The 21,801-nt window shown below is 39.2% G+C and overlaps 1 long non-coding RNA gene across 2 annotated transcripts in view; it reads right to left on the bottom strand.

The window, feature by feature from the left end:
• LOC127970631 (uncharacterized) overlaps nt 1–21,801 on the bottom strand; it is a 350,476-nt gene that overhangs the window by 247,776 nt on the left and 80,899 nt on the right. For both annotated transcript variants that reach the window (XR_008156642.1, XR_008156643.1), the window contains exon 3: nt 1,203–1,279. This is a non-coding gene — a long non-coding RNA (uncharacterized LOC127970631). The remainder of the gene's footprint in view (nt 1–1,202; nt 1,280–21,801) is intronic.

The raw sequence follows: 21,801 nt of genomic DNA, 5'->3' as shown, positions 1-21,801 counted from the left end.
ACGAACCGTTCGGTATACATAATGCGTACCGCGTACCGAACCGAAAGCGTCGTACCGAACGGTTCAATACGAATACGCGTATCGTTACACCCCTAATATATACAGTATATTCAGTTTTTATTTTAACGTTAGTTTAAGTTTTAATAATTGGCCTTCATCATTTTTTTGTTTATATATAAATATTATATTTTAACATTTTAACAAAAACACTAAATAGTGTTACTGCGTTACTGTATATTTTTTGTATTATTGATATACTGTTATAATATTTAGTAATAATTTTTATATTTTTCATATTTTCAATTTAAATTGTATATTTTTCAACAAAGAAATAGGTAATTTTGAAATTTACTTTTGTCATTTGAATTAATTTATATATATATATATATATATATATATATATATATATATATATATATATATATATATATATATTAGTTTTAGTAATTTTAGTACTTTAATTTCAATTATTTGCCAACGCAGCATTTTAATTTTTTTTTTAATGAAAAAATAAAGTAAAAGCAAACCTTTTACGTTTTAGTTAACAATAACAACACAGTGATAGATGGTTATTTCCCAGATTTGCACACCACTGGCAGGCCTTGTAAAAAAGTTAATTCAGAACCTTGCATATGCATGAGTGACCACAGTAAACTCGGTCAGTCCCGCCGCGCACAGCATGAGTGTAAAACGTCCACCAGGTTGCAATCTAATGAAGAGCTGTTTCATTCCCCGACCGTCAGGGTCCTCTCTCAATGAATACCACACTTACTGTATCATCTATCAGTCCTGGCAGCCACACTGTCACACACAACTTCCTGCTCCTCGTGTGTGTATGCGGAGCAGTGAGGCCTGGGCTGCGGTGGGCTATAATGAGGCCCTTTGGTGGCTGTAAAGACTAGAGAGGAGAGAGAGAGGAGGAATCTCACATATAGCTCTATTTGTCTTACAAATATCACACTAACTACCAATTACAGCACCATAAACCTCCTGCCTACTGCTTACCTCCCTACCCATAATGCAGGACACACAGATGCACTGGGCTAAGCCTCCCTCTCTCTCTCTCTCTCAGCTGGTGTGGTAGAAGAAGCTGTGGTTGTTGATGCAGGAAGCACAATCAATGAGGCTGGTAATGAGGTCTTTCTTAAAAGAGTAGAGGGGCTGCTGGATTAATACTAGGATAGAAACAGAAGAGGGCAAACCTGGCACTGTCACTTCCGGTTTCACTACTTCACTCCGGCCAAGGGTAAAGCTGGCAGCAAATCACTTTAAAAGTACCCTGAAAAAAAAAAGAAACAAAAAAGCATGCATGCATTAAAATAAATGAATACATTTAAGCAGGCATTAACGGTAAATATAACTGTGTGTGTCTATTTCAAGTGGGGTTTAAAAGTCTGACAACACACTAAAAACCTAAGATCTAAATCTTGAAATATGCAGTTCTCAAGAAAAATTTTGGAATTTTGAAATAGTACATGAGGAAAGATTATGAGATTAAAGTAGAAATATCTATTTTAAAAAAGCAATTTCTCAAAAGTATTAGAAAAAAAAAAGTTTTTAAAAATATGTTCAAATGTTATTTTTTTTTTTTTTTTGAAATGTCTAAAAAAAATGACATGAATCACTTTTCATATCAATTTTCATCATGATAATAAAAAAATAATTTGTAATAGATTGACTGAACTGTTGACTGAAAAAAAAACTATTGAAAAAAATATTGTTACGTAAACTATTTTGTACAGTATTCACTATGTTACATTACACACAGAAGAAACAGTTTTGACCAATCAGCATCACTGTCAGTCAGAATTATCTTTTTTTTTTCTGGTAGAGGTCGAAGTTCAATTAACAATTTTTTTTATTTTCAAAAAACACCTGTAATCAAATTCTGTGAAGATGGAAAATGAGCTTATAAAAAAAAATTGTGCTACCATATGAGGATTCTGTGTTTCTAATACATATTTCCATTTGCTGCTGAAAATAGGCCACTGATGGACAGAGCTTGCCAATAAACATGAGCTTATTAGCTGACGAGAGAGTCATCAACTGCGGATTTAACAGCTTTCCACCATTCATCCACTGGAGGTGTGGAGAGTTGCCCCCGCTGCCTGGATCTCTGAGCCCAGGCCAAGCTTCTCACTCTGGGGCCGCAGATCCAGCCGGCTGGCCTCTCCTGCGCGGCCCACAGCCCTTGCATTAACAGCTAAGCCTCAGCTGCTGGAAATGTTATTCTAATTAACAGGGGATTAAGTCATCATCTTCTCATGTAATACAGTCTGGATGGGAATTTCAATATGGAACGGCGGCCCAAAAAAAAAAGGCAGTTAGCATCTCAATAAATTACTCTTGACCCCCAGGATGACAGTCTATTGGCGCGTCAATTGCCTGCCAATTAAACCGACCCGTCCTTGCCAAAACTTTATTGGGATGGTTTGGGTTTTTCATCTGAACACAAATCATTGGGCTAGAGATGGAAGAGGGTACTACACGGCTGGCTGCGATCGCAAGTCTGATGGGAATTCTGACAAGTTTGAACAATAAAGTCTTCAGAGATATCACTAGCCTGACAGCTCCGCAAAAGCAGTTTCTTGTGAAGCGCAGATCTTTGATAAATGACCATATGTGGATTGTCACAAGCGAAGAGCTGAGAAACGTAAACACAAGTGGTCCGAACAGACTTCAGAGGAACCGGACAGGCAGAGGGAGCCCTAACAAGCCCACACTTTGATAGTCTCAAGCGGCTCGCTTTTTAAAAATGCATCAGTCATGTCGTGACATTTGACTAAGACTTATGGACTTAAAACTAGCTCAGCGGGGAGACTGTTTGGAGTGTGCAGGCTCGACCAGTATATTATGTTCTTTGGGGCGAGTGTGGATTGTGCCATTGAGAGACCCACTCATAAAAGGATTTGGACAGACCCAAAAAGAAATCAGCATGGCTCTTAGTATGGCTAACCCTGATGCAACCTGATGCAATTTAAAGCCACAAAAACAAAATATGTCAACAGAAAAAAAAAAAGAAAAAAAAATCTGTTAAGTGTCAATGGAACCAGAGCAAAAACATTGCATTGTTATTCCAAAAGCCCTAATCAGAGAAGTCTACTCTAAATAATTTATACATTTCAAGTCTATCTAGGACATACAGCACACATTATATCAAGTTATCATAAAAAGTAAGATTTAACACAGTGGCGTAACAAACAAAGTGACCAGTGGTTTTGGCTTCCTCGGAAGAACAATGTTTGTTTTTTTAAGAGAGGAGACAAATAAAACGAGGATGAGACTGGGTAAATTGACAGGCAGTCAGCAGGACTCCCTCTATGTGCTAAAGCATTGTTTTCTGCTCAGCTAAGCAGCAGCGAATTGATACGTTTCGCAATGAAGTGCAATGACAATTAAATTGTAACTGACCTGCATGTAACCATCATTATGTCTTTTCTCTTTACTGCCATCCCTGTTATTTAATCACACAGCATGCAAGCTTTTTTATTAGGCAGTAACACTGAGGACTACATCCTTCTGCCTATAAACACTCAAACTGAGGAACAATCACTTCACCCACCCGAGAGAAAAACCTCTATCCTGCTTCGCTGAATCACTGAGGGTGGAGTTTGTGCTGAGGTGCTGAAATCCTAAAGCCTGAAGCTTCCTATGAAAATACAAAGGAAGTCTGGACGCTACATACTCTATACTAATATAATATACACTACTGTTCAATAGTTTTGTAAGAATTTTTCAAATGTTTTTGAAAGAAAGTAATCTTGTCAAATATTTGTACATTTCCAAATGTATTTTTTTTCCTGTGATGGCAAAGCAGAACTTTCATCTCTTTTTTTTTTTTTTTTTTTTTTGATGATCAATTTAATGAGTCCTTGCTGAAAAAAAAAGAAAGTTTCAAAATATTATTTTTACAATCCTGCTTGGTGATGCTAATGGTGCAGAAATGACACACTTCACCTTTAAGTTCCAGCCAACCAGCTCTATCAGAGACTGTCACTAATAATGGTAAAGTTGTGCATTATACAGAGATTACAAATGTGACTGTTGCTTTGAAAATGCTCATGCCAGGAAATATATATGCTTATTTCTTGTGCACACTATCCATGTTGAATGAGAATGCTTTTGAAATACAATCCTGGCAGATTTGCTCTCTCTGGATTTATTTTACTCCCTGAATTACTCTAACATATAAGCACACAAATACAATCACACACATACAAACATTACATCCTTTCTAGAATAGCCAGTGCATTTTCATTTGCATAACAATTTCCTCTTGTTTCTCTGGTTAGATGGAATTCACAGCATGGTGTCTGCATAGTGAGCGCCAGGTCATTGCTATGTATATGCGGCAACAACAGAGAGAGAGATATGAAGAGAGAAACAAGCCAAAAAATCTGCGATAAAGGTATAAAATCACACACATGTAGCATGGTTAATGGCAAATAAAAATTCCCATTACATTCACACACTACCAATGCATAATAATAACCATTATTATTATTATTATTATTATTGAACATGCAACATCATGCTTAATAAGGTTTCAAAGCATTACATTTCTAACTGTAAAAAAATAAAAAAATAAAAAAATAAAATAAAAGTACCACACATATATTTACATGATGATTGTCTTCACACCAAAACCTTAAAACTAATTTGCATTATTATTATTATTATTATTATGCATTACACTGAGTAAAAATTCTAACATTACATTTCTAGCCGCATAAATATCCTTATATAAAATAAAATATAAAATAAAATTCAAGCACTACCCATAAATCCAGGGTAATAATCAATGTACCCCAAACCTTTCAAACAAATATTTTTTTCATATTTTTATTTTCAATATGGAATATTTGTATATGTATATTTATAGGAATATGCATATTTATTAAACCATCTTCCTCAGGGAACACTGACTGCCCCCCACAATGCAGGTGATTGCAGGGTTTACCATCTTCTCCACAATACAGTCAAAACTTGACCGACACAAACATACACACAAATACACACATCCCTGGAGAACTGATTCAACAGACAAGCTAGCTCTGTGTAGTAGGGAAGCGGATCTAGATTCCCGTGGATGTGAATTAAAACCAACAGGAGGAGGGTGGCTTAAGGTGGCGGACACAGCCTTAGATCCCCCTCCTGAGAATCCCTCTATCTCTCTCTCTCCCTCTGTCCCTACCTACTCCTTTACATTCTTCATCTCTCTTCTCTACTGGGACATATAAAAAGCACGTAGACCCCAGTGACACCAAAACCAGAACATTCTCTTTCCTCCTCCTGCTTTCTCTTCTCGTCTCTTTCCTGTCTTTCTGTCCTCTGTGGTGCCGTTCAGATACAGGAGAAAGTCCTCAAAGAGAAATCTTGATCAGACTGGGAAATGAGGTGGAATTTAAAGTTGAGAAAGAGCGTTGCTGCTTCTTGTCTTGTCAACGTTTGCAATATAGGTCAAAGCAAAGTGTTAAAGACTTAAATTGTTAAATCCTGATATATATATATATATATATATATATATATATATATATATATATATATATGTAATCTATTATATGTATATGTAATCTATAAGACACTTTCACAAGCTCTTCATCAAAATCTCTCAACCTTGTCCTGGTCCAAAACAGGCACAAACGCGCGCGCACACACACACACAATTGTCCACCTTGTGGTGGGTGATGATTACAACATCTCTGAGTTCATCACTCACCTCAAACCCCAAAGTAATGGACCAAAACCAGCACTCAACAGTCAGTCCACACACTGTATTTCAGAATTAAGTAGTAACATGACCTGTGACTGAAGTCAACTCATAAAGCTGTTCATTTTGTTTTTTAATATAGCAAGTGTAGCTTTACACCAATCATGCCTCGGGGTAAGGTAAGCAATAACATCAAGGATATATATTACAATGTTTTAGGCTTTCAAACTAGGTTATTTATTTTACTATAAATTAAAATAGAAATAATTATTAGAATTTAAGATTTTGATTGTGTATTATATGTGTGTGTGTGTGTGTGTGTGTGTGTGTTACATAATAATAACAACACCGTATGATCAAATAAAATATTAAATAATTTATAAAAAATTACATCAATATATAGAACCAGGACAGATAAAACATTAATTTGAGAGAAGAAATTAGTCAAGGTGAAAAGTTTTCTTCAAACATACAGAAGAACAAATTTCTTCTTAAAAAAAATAAAAATTTAATAAATCTTAAAAAAATAACAGAGGATGTGTCACTCCCTTTGGAATTAAAAAGTTATCTATATGAGACAGGCCTTCACCTATCTGGGGCATATTATTGAACACAAGTGGTTTCCAGAAGTCTGTAAAAGAGGTTAAGCACATAGTACAAGGTCGTTCTTTAAGAGTGCGTAACCACTTCTGTCAACCAGAAATGTGTTGTTCTTCATCATCTGAATAGATTTGTAAAAACATGTATTATATACCACATGACTACTGATCAATACCTCCTCTCAGAACTGTTTTTGTCTCTGTTCAACTCAGAATCTTAAACCAGGAGGACTGAACCTTTTTGAGAAAGTTAAAAGTCATGCACAGTATATAAAAGTCTCTTGACTTCTATCTATTCACAGAGCAACTTAGGAAAATAAAAGCCTCTGATTGGTCCCCTTCACGCATGGAAGCGACCGAACAATGCACTAGTGAGGGTCTGCTCACTCCGAGGACCACAGCTGTGTCTATGCACATCCTTAAAGGCTTACACACACACACACACAATGCAAAAGCCCATCATTGGAGGGCACAATCATGCCAAAGACTATAATATTCAATAAAAGCACCTAAAACAAGAACATGTCGATGAGACCCTTCTTTAAATTCCAGTCCCTCTTTATCTTCCTGTCTCTTTGGAGATGAAATATCCTTGGTAGTGAGAAACGCAAGGGGAGCCTGTTATGCGTCTATAGATACATATTATGCAGGGAAGAGGCTACCTCCCATGTGTTTTAATTTGACTTTAAAAGCATTCTCCCAGCTGCCAGGGCTTTTAATAGTTATTCACTTACAAATGATTGCAGGTCATTACACAGTCATTGGGAGGGCAGTAATGAGATGGGCTTAATGGCTCTTGGTAGTACATCCGAGGTACATCGTCACAAAGTTCCCGCCAGTACGTCTTTTTTTTTTTCTTTTAATGACTGTTCCATATGAACTGCATTTGCTTAAGCCCCATTTGATGACAAAATACAGCTATCTGTTTTAATGCAATTTATTTTAGTAGTTGACACCTTTCATGGCTGAGGTAAGCAATCACATCATCAAGGGTGGAGGAGTGGCAGAGAGAGAAAGACATCCTATCCTCCTCCTAGACAAATATTGTGTTAATCTTTGGTCATGGTAATTCTGCGCTCAGCCCCTCTTTTCATCATAATTTAACTGTGGCCACTGACAGCAGGCATAATCAAATGTGGATGTAAACGAGTTGGTATTTATTAGGGGCCGGTGTGGACGCTCGCCGAGACACAAGTGCCCACCCGTCCTTATCCCTATTGATGTACAACGCTGACAAGTAAATTAAATTTACCTTTGGAAATGGTTCTATTAGTATTTTTATTAGGTTAATTAAGCAAGCTCTGGGGACTCATTGAATGGGCGAGACTGGAGATTAATTCACTGTTCTCCCTGTGCTGGAGGACTAAGGCGGTAATTCCCATGCAGCCGTCCTCCTCTAGATCTGCTCATCACCACTACGCCACACCACTTCATTAACGTGCAATTACCACATCCTCACCTTGATTTCCTTCAATGGGCTCTCCTAAGATACCAGATAAGCTGGTACAAAACACAGGGATCCTGGAAAACGATAATAAAACAAACAACACAATCATATATATTCATTTCCCTACTAAACAGCATTCAAAAAGTACATCAAGTGAGTAGTATGTTTGAATACACAGTAAACACTAGGTGAAAAATACTTACATTAAATAGACACTTTACTGTCCCATTAGGTAACTTAACAGGAATTGTCATATTTGTAAATGGCAGGAAGAGTGTAAATGTATCCTTTTTAATGGTTAACAACTCGGCTATCAATTATGTATAATGAAAAAAAAAAAGATTCATAAATGTTATAATAATATCATTAGTAGTAGTAATATTATTTAGAAATATACTACTGTTCATTGTTAATTTACATATGTTTGTTCATAATATATCAACTCATAAGTAAATGTATTTTTACATTTACATGTATTTATATATAATTTATATTTTTACATTCATTTATATAATGTTACAATTGTATTAGTGTATTTAAAACATTAACTAAGATTGATAAATGTTGTAAAAGTTTATGTTTATAGCAATGTTAAATAGGGTTGCTCCGATCACGATCGGCCGATCGTTAATGCGCATCTCGTCAGTAAAGCCGATTCCATCAGGTGTGTGATGACACATAGAGCAGCTGTTACTACACAGAGCCGTTGTTAAATATTGCTCTCATGGGAAATTAACTTGTTTATATTTATATAAATATATAGGGAATATATATATTCCATTGTACAGTTTTACCATACATCAAAAAGTAAGTAAATAAATACAAATGTTACAAGCCAGCATGCTGCTGTTATTTATTTATAGCTTTAGTGTTCTAGACAATGACACTCATAGTCAAGAATGATAAAAGTTTGGGTAACACTATATTTTAAGATGTCCTTGTTACACTTTGTATGTTCTTACTATTATAAAAACAATAAATTAGGCATAATTACATGCAAGTAACCCTAAGCTAAATCCTAACCATATAGTAAGTACATGTAGTTGATTTATATTGCTCAGTAATCAAATGTATAATTATACTGTAACAAGGATACCTTAAAATAAAGTTCAACCAAAGGTTGTTTACTTCTGTAAATAAATAAGTAAATAAATAAAAAGGTTTGGAATAATATGAGGGTGTGTAAATAAATATCTGCTCTCAATATTTCCATTTAAAACATCCTTTCACAAGCTTCTGTTAAGAAAACAAATATGTTCCGGCATATTGAGTGATGACCTCAGAAAATGCGAGCATGCATGTGTGTTTATCTGAACTAAATTCTCTCAAGTCCAGAGAGCTGCTGACCAGACTGACTCCAGCTGAGCAGGCATTAGCCTGTCCCGCACATGGCATCTGCCCAGTGGGAGAGCCGATACAGTGCGGGCAGCACAGCACTGGGCTCCCCTGATGAAAGCTGTATTGATTGAGAAAAAAGCCTTTTGATAAAGCAGATTGCTCATCGAAGTGGAACCTCATGCTCCTCAGATATAACGCCTCTCAATCCGCCGGCCGCCAAATCGACCCTGACGCCTGCAGCCATCACCAAAGCAGGGAAACGTCCTCATCTCCATCCGCTCTGATCACACTGAAGCCCGGGCCCATCGATTGCCAACCACACCTCCTCTGGTCTGCGTGAGTAAAGTACATGTAGGTGGTGCTGGCCGAACTGCAAGCCTCCCCGTGGCGTGGTTTGTGCTCTGCCGAGAACATTTTTCATTTACTTTCCACCAAAAACAAATCAGACCCAACGTCTGTCTGTTTTGGGACTGGAGGAAATCAAATTTGTGCTTTTACAAGGATGAAAACAAATCACCTCGAACAGTTTCACTTATATGGTATAACGGTCAACTCCAGAGATGTGTGCGATTGAAAAGCGCTTTTTTGGCACGGCGTAGCGTGAAGTATCGATGCCCGTCAATGTAATTCATTCAGTGAGAGTAATTACAGGCAGATGAGTGGATAGTAAGGGGTTAAGGACAGTGCTACACAATTGTGTTGCCACTATGGTGCGTCTCTTCATGTTTGGGCTAATGTAAGAAGGGGTTGATTGATGTCGTATGATGGTTATGCATTACATACACTGAGTTTAGCATGAGCTGCATTGGACGTATTGTATTTGTTTGGTTAAATCACCAAACTCTATTCTCTGAAGAGTCTCATTGGAACAGTTAAACCTTTGGGACTCAAGTGTCATTTGAATCTTTTTTACTGTAATCAGCATGCTACACAACAACACAGATGTGCTCAGGTTTTCAGAGTGCTTTCATCTAGACATGTCTGTAAAGGACAGGAAGTGAAGGAGACTGAGGATGTTTGTAACACTTTTTGCTTCAATGCCCAAATTTTGTTCATTTTTGTACATTCATTTTGTTTGAAGATCTTGTTGAGATTGTACGTAATGTTACAACCATCCCCAGCCCTCCACCCATAAATACATACCTTGAAGCATTATAAAACACTCGTTTTATATTATTAATAATACAAATGTATAGATTTGTACTCAAAACATCAAAAATAAATAAATAGAAAAACAAAAACAAACTTCAACAAAAAATCAGTCTGAAAGCCACCTCTTTAGTGCACATAAACACCATATAATATAAAGTTTTCCAAGGGTTATCAGTGTTACCTAGGCTGAGAAGTGAAGAATGAAATAAATAAAACTGGACTTTAGCGAGGCCTGGTCTTCTCCCTTCAGCCTCCACCAGATACACAGTACCCTTAATAATTGATTATAATTGATTTTAACCTGGCCCTGACCTGGGCAGAAAGGCTGAGCCAATAGCATCTGTGCATTAGAGAAATGGGGAAAACAGACCAGCACGCATCTTTAAAAGCTCCAGACGTGTAGTACAGATAAAATATTTAGGCTGCAGATTCCTTGACCTCCCTGTGCTAGCCAGCTTCCAACTTGAATTGATTTCTGACAAGACAACTGGGACACAATTACAACAAAATGCACTAATGCCGTCCAGTTGTGTCTCTGAATGCTGCTGCCACTTTAACCTCTTCAGCGCAACTGGGGTTGAATGCAGGGCCAAGCTCTGGCCGAACAGACATACGGTGGATAACATCACCTCAGGGAGAGACCGATCAACTGCAAACTGTACACAGCAGCCACAAATGAGGTACCTAAACAGCACCTAACCCTGCAGACAAACCCCTTTCCTCTTCTCATGTCATGCAGTAGGCAAAACAGCAGTGGTATTCTGTTGTTTCTACTCTGGGTATCAGGTATGAAATGAATCTCTCTGGATAAAGGCCTTCTAGCACAGAGAAAGAAAGTTACAGAAAGAGGATGCAATGCCCTTTTCCCGCAACATGAAATATCCATGCTTTTGAGTATTATAAAGAACAAGCATAGCGGGTGCACTGAGCTCCGTCCTGATTACTGGGAATAAGGTCAACAAGAGATTCCAGAGGACAAACTTGCATGGATGCAACACGGGAATCTGCAAACGAATAAACCATGACTTTGTGCAGGTGGATCTACTATGGTCCCAAAGAACTTGAACATGGATCCCTAAGACACTGGGAAAAAATATAGTATCAGATTTGGGGATGGAAACATCTCTGATGGATTTCATAAAACTACTTCTATTATACACATTAGATTATTATTATTATTAAGAAATTATATAATTAATATTTAGAAAAACTATCATTTGTATGTATGAATTGGACTTTAATGCATTTTTAAATAAATTACAAAAATAAATGTCATGTCATTAAAGTCAGTCAGTCTAAGTACTGAGTACAGTCATGTGTAAAATCATAAAAATAAATCAAATTCCTGAATATTACCCACCGCGCAGAAAAACACTGGCATCTCAGTATAGACTTTTTTGTTTTTAATTCTCTCGGCAGAACACACGGGTGTCAGTTAGGACGTAAGCACTGAATGTTCTCTCCTGATGCACCAAATAACTTTAATAGCATGTTAATCCTGCGGCGGGCCAGGCTTGGGGCTGCCCAGGTTTGATGAGGTTGCTCGGGTTTAACCAAGTTCATTATGGTCACTGGACTCATGAGCTTGTGTAGCCACCGCAAGCTCAAACGCACGCAGACATTATTTGTTTATCGACCAGTGAACGTGGACGCCCACTCTTTAGGGAAATCAAGTCTATTTAAATTGGATCAAACCACATCTCTCCCACTATTCGAAACCACAATCACATACTGAACACAAATGAATACACTTATTTCAAAATACAGCTGGAATAGCATAGATCTCGGAAAATTCTTTTAAAAGCCTAAAAGTTGAATACACTATTGTTTTATTGGGTGTGTGTATATATATATATATATATATATATATATATATATATATATATATATATATATATATATATATTGTGACGAGTCAGCTGCCTCCTCCCTGATTGTCACCGGCACCCCGTCCTAAATCGCCGCCCTTCACCAGGCTCCCGACTGGAGTGGGTGTGTGAGAGGAGGGGCGCTGGACGAGTCAGGGCTGGCGGCGTGTGATGGGGCACACCTGATGTGAATGGAGCCTCATCCCCGCCGCTGTTTAAAAGCCCAACGCGCCTCTCCTCGGGAGACCGGTCTCTTCCCCGTGCATGCACACTGGTGTCCTCGTGGGTCCAGGAAGGGTGCGTTGAGGGACTCCCGCGCCACCAAGACGTGAGCTGCCGGACCCGCGATCCGGACGGGAACCGCACCCGTATACACGGCCGACGGGCCAGGATGCCGGGCCGTCCATCCCCTACCAGCGCCGCGGCCGACGAGAGAGATGTGGCCGCTAGAGGAAGCCGCCGCCCCTCGCGCCCCGGACCAAGGAGGGGAGCGCGTGCGGCCGCCGGACTCCGCCCCTTACCTGGACCCTTCCTTGATGAACACTGCCCGACCTACACAAATCCCGCAGCACGACGAGGACACCAGATTCCCTGTTATTTTGGACACTTTCCCCCTTTGGCCACTTTTATTCCCTTTGTTTTATGATTTCTGTTAATAAAAGCCTCTCCGAGGCCTGACGCCACGCCCACTGTGTCTGTCTTGTGCTCCTCCCGTGACACTGGTGGAGAATGCGGGCAGGCGGAGCCTAGACAGCGCAGTTGGGAAACGTCTGGTGACGTCACTCCCTCTCGCTTGCAAACGTTCGTGAGAACCCAGACTGGGACGGAGGAAAACTGGGGACAGCCTCCCAGCCACACAAGGGGTAAGTGACTTTTCCATTGTCATTTTACCCTTTGGTTGGTTGAGGCTGTCACTAAAACCCGGTTTCTCTGTCCCTGTTCTGGTGCGCTGCGAGAGGGAGGACCGCCCGGAGAGGAATCCCCGCCCACTCCGACCGTTTGGAGTCTGGTTGAGGATGGTAGCACTCCCGTGTGGGTGGCGCTCTGGGGACGGGGATGTCGCTTGGGAGGGGGAATGTGACGAGTCAGCTGCCTCCTCCCTGATTGTCACCGGCACCCCGTCCTAAATCGCCGCCCTTCACCAGGCTCCCGACTGGAGTGGGTGTGTGAGAGGAGGGGCGCTGGACGAGTCAGGGCTGGCGGCGTGTGATGGGGCACACCTGATGTGAATGGAGCCTCATCCCCGCCGCTGTTTAAAAGCCCAACGCGCCTCTCCTCGGGAGACCGGTCTCTTCCCCGTGCATGCACACTGGTGTCCTCGTGGGTCCAGGAAGGGTGCGTTGAGGGACTCCCGCGCCACCAAGACGTGAGCTGCCGGACCCGCGATCCGGATGGGAACCGCACCCGTATACACGGCCGACGGGCCAGGATGCCGGGCCGTCCATCCCCTACCAGCGCCGCGGCCAACGAGAGAGACGTGGCCGCTAGGAGAAGCCGCCGCCCCTCGCGCCCCGGACCAAGGAGGGGAGCGCGTGCGGCCGCCGGACTCCGCCCCTTGCCTGGACCCTTCCTTGATGAACACTGCCCGACCTACACAAATCCCGCAGCACGACGAGGACACCAGATTCCCTGTTATTTTGGACACTTTCCCCCTTTGGCCACTTTTATTCCCTGTGTTTTATTATTTCTGTTAATAAAAGCCTCTCCGAGGCCTGACGCCACGCCCACTGTGTCTGTCTTGTGCTCCTCCCGTGACAATATATATATATATATATATACACACATACACACACACACACACACACACGCATGCATGCATAGAAGAGGTGAAAAGCTTAAAAATCTAGCTGAAAAGTATATTTTCAAGAAAAGAGCTGACACTAAAAGAGTACTGTGGTACAAAATCAGGTAAAAAATAAAAAATACAAAAATAAAAAACCTAGAAATATGTACACGTCTTATTATTATTATTTTTTTTTATAAATAGAAAGGACACTATGATACAACATTTAAATCTGTACACAAATAAACCTCAACTTTATTTATTTGAATCAAATGTGGTTCTAACATACTTGAATGAACCCCATAAAGTCAAAAATTCAATAAACATTTTGGAATTTCAAACCATTTTGATTGGGTTTCACTGCTTTCATCATATACAAATTTCAAAGTGTATTTTTCAAGGTAAAAAGAAAAACCATGTGTATATGGATTGCTTTTAATGCATTTTTAAATAAATCAACAGAAAGGACAAAAATGTCATGCCACTGACACGTATACCAGGTAGCAGTGCCATCCAAAACAGAAAAATGTTCATTATTCTACGAAACCAAGACAGAACAAGCAGTAAAACTGCTCAGTGGTTGTGTGTGCGTAAGTGTGAGTGTGTGTGTATGGATGTCATACGGTAAGCCAGCCAGAGCAAAACTAGGCCATTAATCATACGCCTGCGATGGAAGCAGTGTGTGTGGCGAGGCGGGGTCAAACTGGGGCTATTAAAGGAAGGCACGGGACCGGGGCCTCTGTTGTGCTAACCCCGAGATCCCTGTGGGCCCTGGTTGGGCCGGAGCCCCAGCTGTCCCCCCTCCGCCTGACACCCAGCTGGCTGGAGTGAGAATCGGGCAGAGTCCAAGCTGCTGCCCAACCTCCCCTCGTGGGTAAGGAAGGGGGGCCTTCAGGGTGGTTAAGAGAAGAGCAGCTCTCCAGCGAACAAACATCCAGTGGCTAAAAGTGAGCTCAATAACATCGATGGATCTGTGACGTACTCGAACGCCTCTTATTAAAAGGGATCTCTCAGCCTGACGTGACTTTGTGGAAACATTTTTAGTCGTACACACCAGCCAGCGGAGTAGCATTACGCACATGCCTGCGCACGACTCCAGACCACAAGCCATCATCTTCGCTGGCAAAGTCACAAATCAGGCTTTCATGCTGTGTTTTACTGGTTTAACATTTTACAGCTGGTCAACTCCATTCATCTGGACTGCAATTTACAGCGTGTCGTCATATTACATATGACCACACGAATGCTATTGGCTAGCTCGTAATTACAAAGTGAGTTCTATGAGCGCAGTCATCAGTATGCTGCTGGTTAGGACACAATGTGATTCTCAACGGTCAGCGTCATTACTCAGACCCAACCGAGCTGGGGTTTTTTTGAGTGAATACCTACCGATCTCACTCCGTCTGCTCTCCCTGCAAGCGTTCCCTCAACTAATCTCAAAGACTTCGACGTAGTTCAATTAAATTTAAAGTTGGCATGCATTGCAAGCATCAGTGCTATCAGTGATTCAGTTCTCTTTATAGCCAATCTATTTTTTAATAACGGTTCTGATGAAAACATTACAGTATTGATCTTTATTTATTGATCTAGCAGAGAGCATAGTTAAGGCTGACACAAATCAATCAAAATAAATTTAAAATGACGATAGAGTACAGCAGGACTTGAGGTTGAGCTCGGAGCTTAATTAGTGAAATGCTGAGAGGGAAGCCAAAGCAATATCAGACAGTAATACAGTGGCTCAGCTGTGTTTGTGTGGGCCAGATTACGCATTTGTATTGTATTAAAGCTAGAAATCGCCAGCCAAGGTTAATGAAAGGGCAACTTACTTTAGGCCATAATAATCCCCCAGAAAACCTCTCTGCACAACAAACTGATGCATCCTATAAAGCATGTGCTCAAAGGCTCAGACTGTACATTGTCCTGTGGCATGGCAAGCTAGATTTCAGGAGAAATTAAAGGAGAGAGTGTGTCCGGCTGAAGTGTTATCTTAATCGGAGGAATGTAACGTTTGTTTTTGTGAAAAGTGGGGACATGCCATAGGCGTAATGGTTTTTATACTGTACAAACTGTATATTCTATGGCCCTGCACCAACCCTACACCTAACCCTCACAGGAAACTTTTTGCATTTTTACTTTCTCAAAAAAAAAAAACTCATTCTGTATGATTTATAAGCGTTTTGAAAAATGGGGACATGGGTTATGTCCTCATAAGTCACCCTCTCCTTAATACCTGTGTCATACCCATGTCATTATACAGAGTTGGGTCCTTATATGTCACAAAAATAAGAGCACACACACACACACACACACACTCACAACAATAAATATTGGATTTTGTTTCTCTTGACTTTAGTACAATAAAAATGCACAGTTCACAATTACTATTTATAGACTTCCTGCATACTAAAAGTGACCACCAGAACACATTTTTTTAATAATCACTGAACAACAAAAATCCTGAAATTACTAATTTTTAAAAGGAAATCCTCGCATTACCACATTTGAAAGAACCTTCACAGAACTCTTCTCCATACAACTATAATTCAAAGTGACCACATACGTTGAACTCTAAAAATGACCAAAAAATAAAAATAAAAGCTACATAAAACAGCTTATACAGTACATTCAAAATCTTCTGAAGACACACACTAGGTTTGTGCAAAACCTGACCAAAATATATGCAGTTATTCACTGAATTTAGTTTTTTTTCTCAGTGAGCTGTTTACTGAGAACCTGATCATTTAGGCATTAAAGTGAAATGGGATCAGTGAATGAATCATAGTTTTGAACAATTATGCATATTTAACAAAATGATTCTTTCACAAATTGCACTGTTTCTTTAATTGATTAGTTGTTAAAGTAAAAAAAAAAAAAAAAAAAAAAAAAAAAAAGATTTTTCTTCAATAGGACAAACTGCGCTGATTCCAGTTGTTATTGTGTACAAACTGGACAGAAGGAACTACACTGATTCTTTCATGAGTCAAATTGATTCTTTCAAGAATCAATCACATGATGACTCAATAATCTGGTCACAGCAATTCTTGAGTAACAGCTCACCAGTAGGGACGATTGTAATTTAATAATTTAATTTTTAGATCTGTTCTCATTTTTGGTTTCAGAAGACTGCAGTGGTTGAACTCTGTTTTTTTTTTGTGTGAAAAACCAGAATAATACAAGTACTACTTTTTACTAGTTTTATTAATATTATTATTATTTTAAATAATTGGAGTCATATTTGAACGTTAAAAGCAAAAAAAAAACTCTGCCACTATAACATGTCTTTTTATGGAATAGACCTGTAAGATCATTTTTCATTTTGACTTTTTTTTCTCTACCTTACAGAAGAAAATCATATAGGCTTAGGTAACATGAATGATGATAATTTTCATTTTAGGAAACTACCCCCTTTAAAAACATGCTATAAACACCAGAACTAGATTGATCTCTCTCTGGTATGATGGGAGTGATAACACAAGATACATTTTAAACTCACAGAAATATTAATGAGTTTACAAGGACCTTCACATTATAATTATGTAGAGCAACCATGGCATCTTAGTGGGCCAGCGCTCCCAGTGGGATACATAAATGCACCAGGCTAGCAAAACTCACCTACTTTTAACAAAACCGTTTACATGCAGATACAAATAACTCCAAGCATCCCTCATTACTATCAGCCGATAAATGGCTATGCCATCTGCAGCGTAACGACTCAAATAACTTCTTCAACCCAACGCTGACAGTTATTGTTTAAAGCACTGCCCATAACCTTTACAAAGGACACATTTTCAGGACAATCTCACATTACTTTCTCTCTAACGCAACTATAAAAGCACTTTCTGAGGAATTTGCTAGGGGAGAGACACACATTAACTTAGACTTTTTTTTTACTAAGTGAAATATTTATTTGCTGAATTACTGCTATGAAAACCATGGCCAATGGCTGGCAAGCAAGAGTGTGAAGACCGAAACGTCACCATAACCATGTTTGACAACTCCTGACTCTCAACTCATTGGACGAGCTGAACCTCAAATCCACGTAGAACTTGTGAGCTGTCTGGTGAGCAGCAGATAAGCATGTAAGAGAGACAGCAGATCTGTCTGTACCGAACCTGTCTGTTGCTCTGGAAGAGTAATTACAGGAAGGCCTGTGGTAATTAGCCCACCTCTCACTGTGTTTGTCTGTTTTTAAGGCTGACAAAAAGAAAGAAAAAAAAAAAAAACCTGGAAGCTGACAAAGCCGCAGCCCAGGTTTACCATATGGGAGCGGATGGATAGTGTCGAACAGCATGTTGGGTTACGTGGAACTGAGTCAAACGCGTAAGCTTAGCTACAGGGATCTCAAATCTGAAGACGCCCCTCCTGATACCACCAGTCTAACAGACAAGACAGCCACAATCTGCATCCCTCGCCGTTTGTTGTCAAGGATGTTTTAAGCAGATCTGTCTAGGCAGAGCGCAATGATGAGGATAAGGGCTAATGTGAGAGAGTTTGGGGCCAGTTGACGGGACTGTCACTTGCCAGTTCTTACGTTCCAACAATTTCTTATTTGCAGATCATGTATATGAGTTATTTTGTTATTTAATGCCAACAAAAGTTTAGATATTAAAGTTATGGTGCAGTAATACTGAGCAATACAGTGTAAAGTATTTACTCAAGTTGTTCTTGTTAACTGACATAATATATTATTGTTGTAATGAGTAACACATTACTATTTATTCTATATATATATATATATATATATATATATATATATATATATATAATTTTTTATGACATCATCTAGAAAATATTTATAGTATCTAAATAATTTACTGACAGATGCCGATAATCTGAAAAAGCGCCAAATGTTGTTTTGATGATATATCTGTCTATCACTAAAAACAATACTTATTGTTTGAGCCCTGCTATGCAAGATGTGTGTTTGCTTCTTTTGTCATGGCATCATATAAGCTGTCGAAATAAACAAGAGAACTTTGATGGCTAGTTTGAGAGTAACTCTTCATAAATAGCTTGTGGACAGTTAGAGAAAGAAGAACGGCCCGTCACCATCACAAGAGGTGTCTGTTGAACTCTTAAACGAACTGACTCAGAGGAAGATAATAATAAACTCACAAGGCTTATTTCCAACAACAAAAGAACTCCTCCGTTGGAAATGAAAGACTATGACAAATCGTTGTTCTAATGTTTCCTGTGTGGGTGTGCCGTATGTGAATGCGTCTGTGTGTGTGTCCCTGTTGGCCAAGCAGCAGGGTGACTACTCCCCCTGTCTTCCCACCATCTGCCCAAGAGAGAGGCTCCTCCAGCACCCCTTCCATGATCAGCACTTTTCCAGGCTGAAGCCAAGAGAACGAGACATCCAGCTAACTCTGCAGGTCCAAGCCATTGCTCACCTGCGTCAACGAGACCACAAGTCTCACTGATGAGCATTTAATCAAAGGAAATAAAGTTAGCAAACTAACTATTCAAGACTTCTAAAAGTCTCAAGTGTGGGCAAAAGGAGTACACATTAAAAAAAATAGAATAAAATAGTTTGAATTAAAAGTATTATATATACAGAAATAAAAAATAAATAATAATAAAAAATTAAAATTATATATTTACATATAAATGAAATAAAAAATGGATATACCAATAAAAACAAGAAAAGCAATAAATTAATAAAATAATAATAATAAAAAATCCTTAATAAAGCAAATGTACCTACAATGATTTGACCAAATTAATCAAGCCCTGTGTACAGTGGCCCACAACACAACACAATGAAATCGCCACAACACAAAACATATTACTAATTTTGTTGCGTTGTGCTCATTTCGTTGTGTTGCACCTCGTTTCTGTTCTGTTGTGGATTGTTTCCATTGTATGGTGCTAATTCCGTTGTGTTGAGGTTTGTATCCATTGTGTTGTGGCTTGTTTCCGTTGTGTTGTGCATTGTTTACATTGTGTCATGCTAATTTTGTTGTGTTGTGCTAATTTCATTGTGTTGAGGCTTGTATCCATTGTGTTGTGGCTTGTTTCCATTGTGTTGTGGATTGTTTACGTTGTGTTATGCTAATTTTGTTGCGTTGCAGCTTGTTCAGTCTTGTAAAGATTTTGTTGTGTTGTGAAGATTTAATTGTGTTGTGCACTACCGGGCCACCAGACGTATGACTTTTAGCAACAACCCCAAATATAAACAATGAGAATATGCTATTTATACAGTACACTAAAATATTTATATTAAAACAAATATTCGCATCCATATCCAGAATTCAGATTTACAATTAACTTTGAAATCCTAAATATCAACCTAATAATCCGCCTGATCAGATAGAAACTTGGAAAGATAGAAACATCTCAGATCACTACTTCTCCTCATGCTTCTTCTAGTCAATCTTGGTGTTCGTTCTTGTTCAAGTTTAGACTCAAATCCCCCATTTGCCCTTCACACACTCAAGAGTGGTCAAACTCCCATTGAGCCAAGCAAGCCTAATATAAGCCATTTAGATGTTTGGAAAGGCTTACCCTTTACAGCGCTCAAAGCTCCATTAGATAAAGAGGAGCAGGGCAGGCTAATTAGAGTCTGACCGTTTGGCCATTCTAGAGCAAAGATTCATTTGCACTGGTCTTACAATCGGCCTCTCTCTCTCTTTTTCTCTCTCCACCTAATAGAAAAATAAGCTACTTCACTCTGCATCGCTGGCAGTGACACCTGCGATGGAGGGGGTAATGGTGTTTAATGGCCTTTTAAATTTTTATTCAGTCTGAGAATCATAAAAGAGGAACCAGGCAGCCACTGGATCTCTTAATAATCCCAATGCTATGGCAACCAAAAGCAAGCTCAGCCTTCATACTTTAGGTGGCTCACCAATCCACACCTGCTCTCGGGTTCCCGTGTTGGGAGAGATGTAGAGATATCGAGAAAAAGGCACGTTTCAAAATTTCTGCAAGGTCACCAGAGGTGTTTTGGTGATCCGAATAATAGACGTTTTAAAGTTTAAGTGCTGCCCGGGGGTCTTGCGTGTGTTCATTAGGAATCACGGCCTGCTTGGCCAACGCAGCAAGGAATAGACATTAATAAGGCAGAGGGGAAAAAAGGAAAGGACAAAGAGGGAGGAAAATGGAGGAAGTGTGTTTATGTGTTGGAAGGCTGAAACTGTGTGTTTGCACTCCCTGGCGGGAGACACAAATCCAGATCTGATATGAGAGTTGTGGCTTTTACACATCTGAGACCTGCTGTATCACCAAACCCTATCTTTTATTTATTTACAGCAGCGCGGCGAAAGAGAGTGAGACAGAGAGTGAAACAGAGAGAGACGAGAATGAGAGAGATATTCTCACACTTGAAAGAATTTGACAAATCAAATCACACTCACCCTAAACAGGATTGTACATAAATAACGAACACAGCAGACACAAATACACACCTGGGAGATCTGATGTGGATATCGACACATTTTGGGCTTGTTTGTCCATTACATCAGTGAGTCCCAATCAGAGGTATGTTTACACCAGCAGGTTTCACAGGGTACTTCAAAGAAAAAAAACTACAAATTAACTGTTTACTAAATAATTTGATAGATAGATTAGACAGATTAACTTAATCAAAATATTTTCCGCTCCTTTTAATGAAAATCATGCAAAATTATGTGTACTGTAATGTACTCATGTTTATATAAATGTATGTGGATGGCATGGCATTCTTGGTAGATTGTCCTGATATACACTCATCATTAATGTGTTTTCAACATTCTGATCACAATCTCCATACTTCATTTAATGCTGTCAAAAGATTAATCGCGATCAATCACATCCAAAATAAAACTTTTTGTTTACATGATATATGTGTCAGTACTGTGTATTTTTATTATGCATGTATAAATACACACACATGCACTACATATTTTGAAAACATGTATATA

The sequence above is a fragment of the Carassius gibelio genome, chromosome B13, assembly GCF_023724105.1.
Source record: "Carassius gibelio isolate Cgi1373 ecotype wild population from Czech Republic chromosome B13, carGib1.2-hapl.c, whole genome shotgun sequence".
Classification (NCBI taxonomy): domain Eukaryota; kingdom Metazoa; phylum Chordata; class Actinopteri; order Cypriniformes; family Cyprinidae; genus Carassius; species Carassius gibelio.
This window is presented reverse-complemented; position numbering and strand designations above follow the sequence as displayed.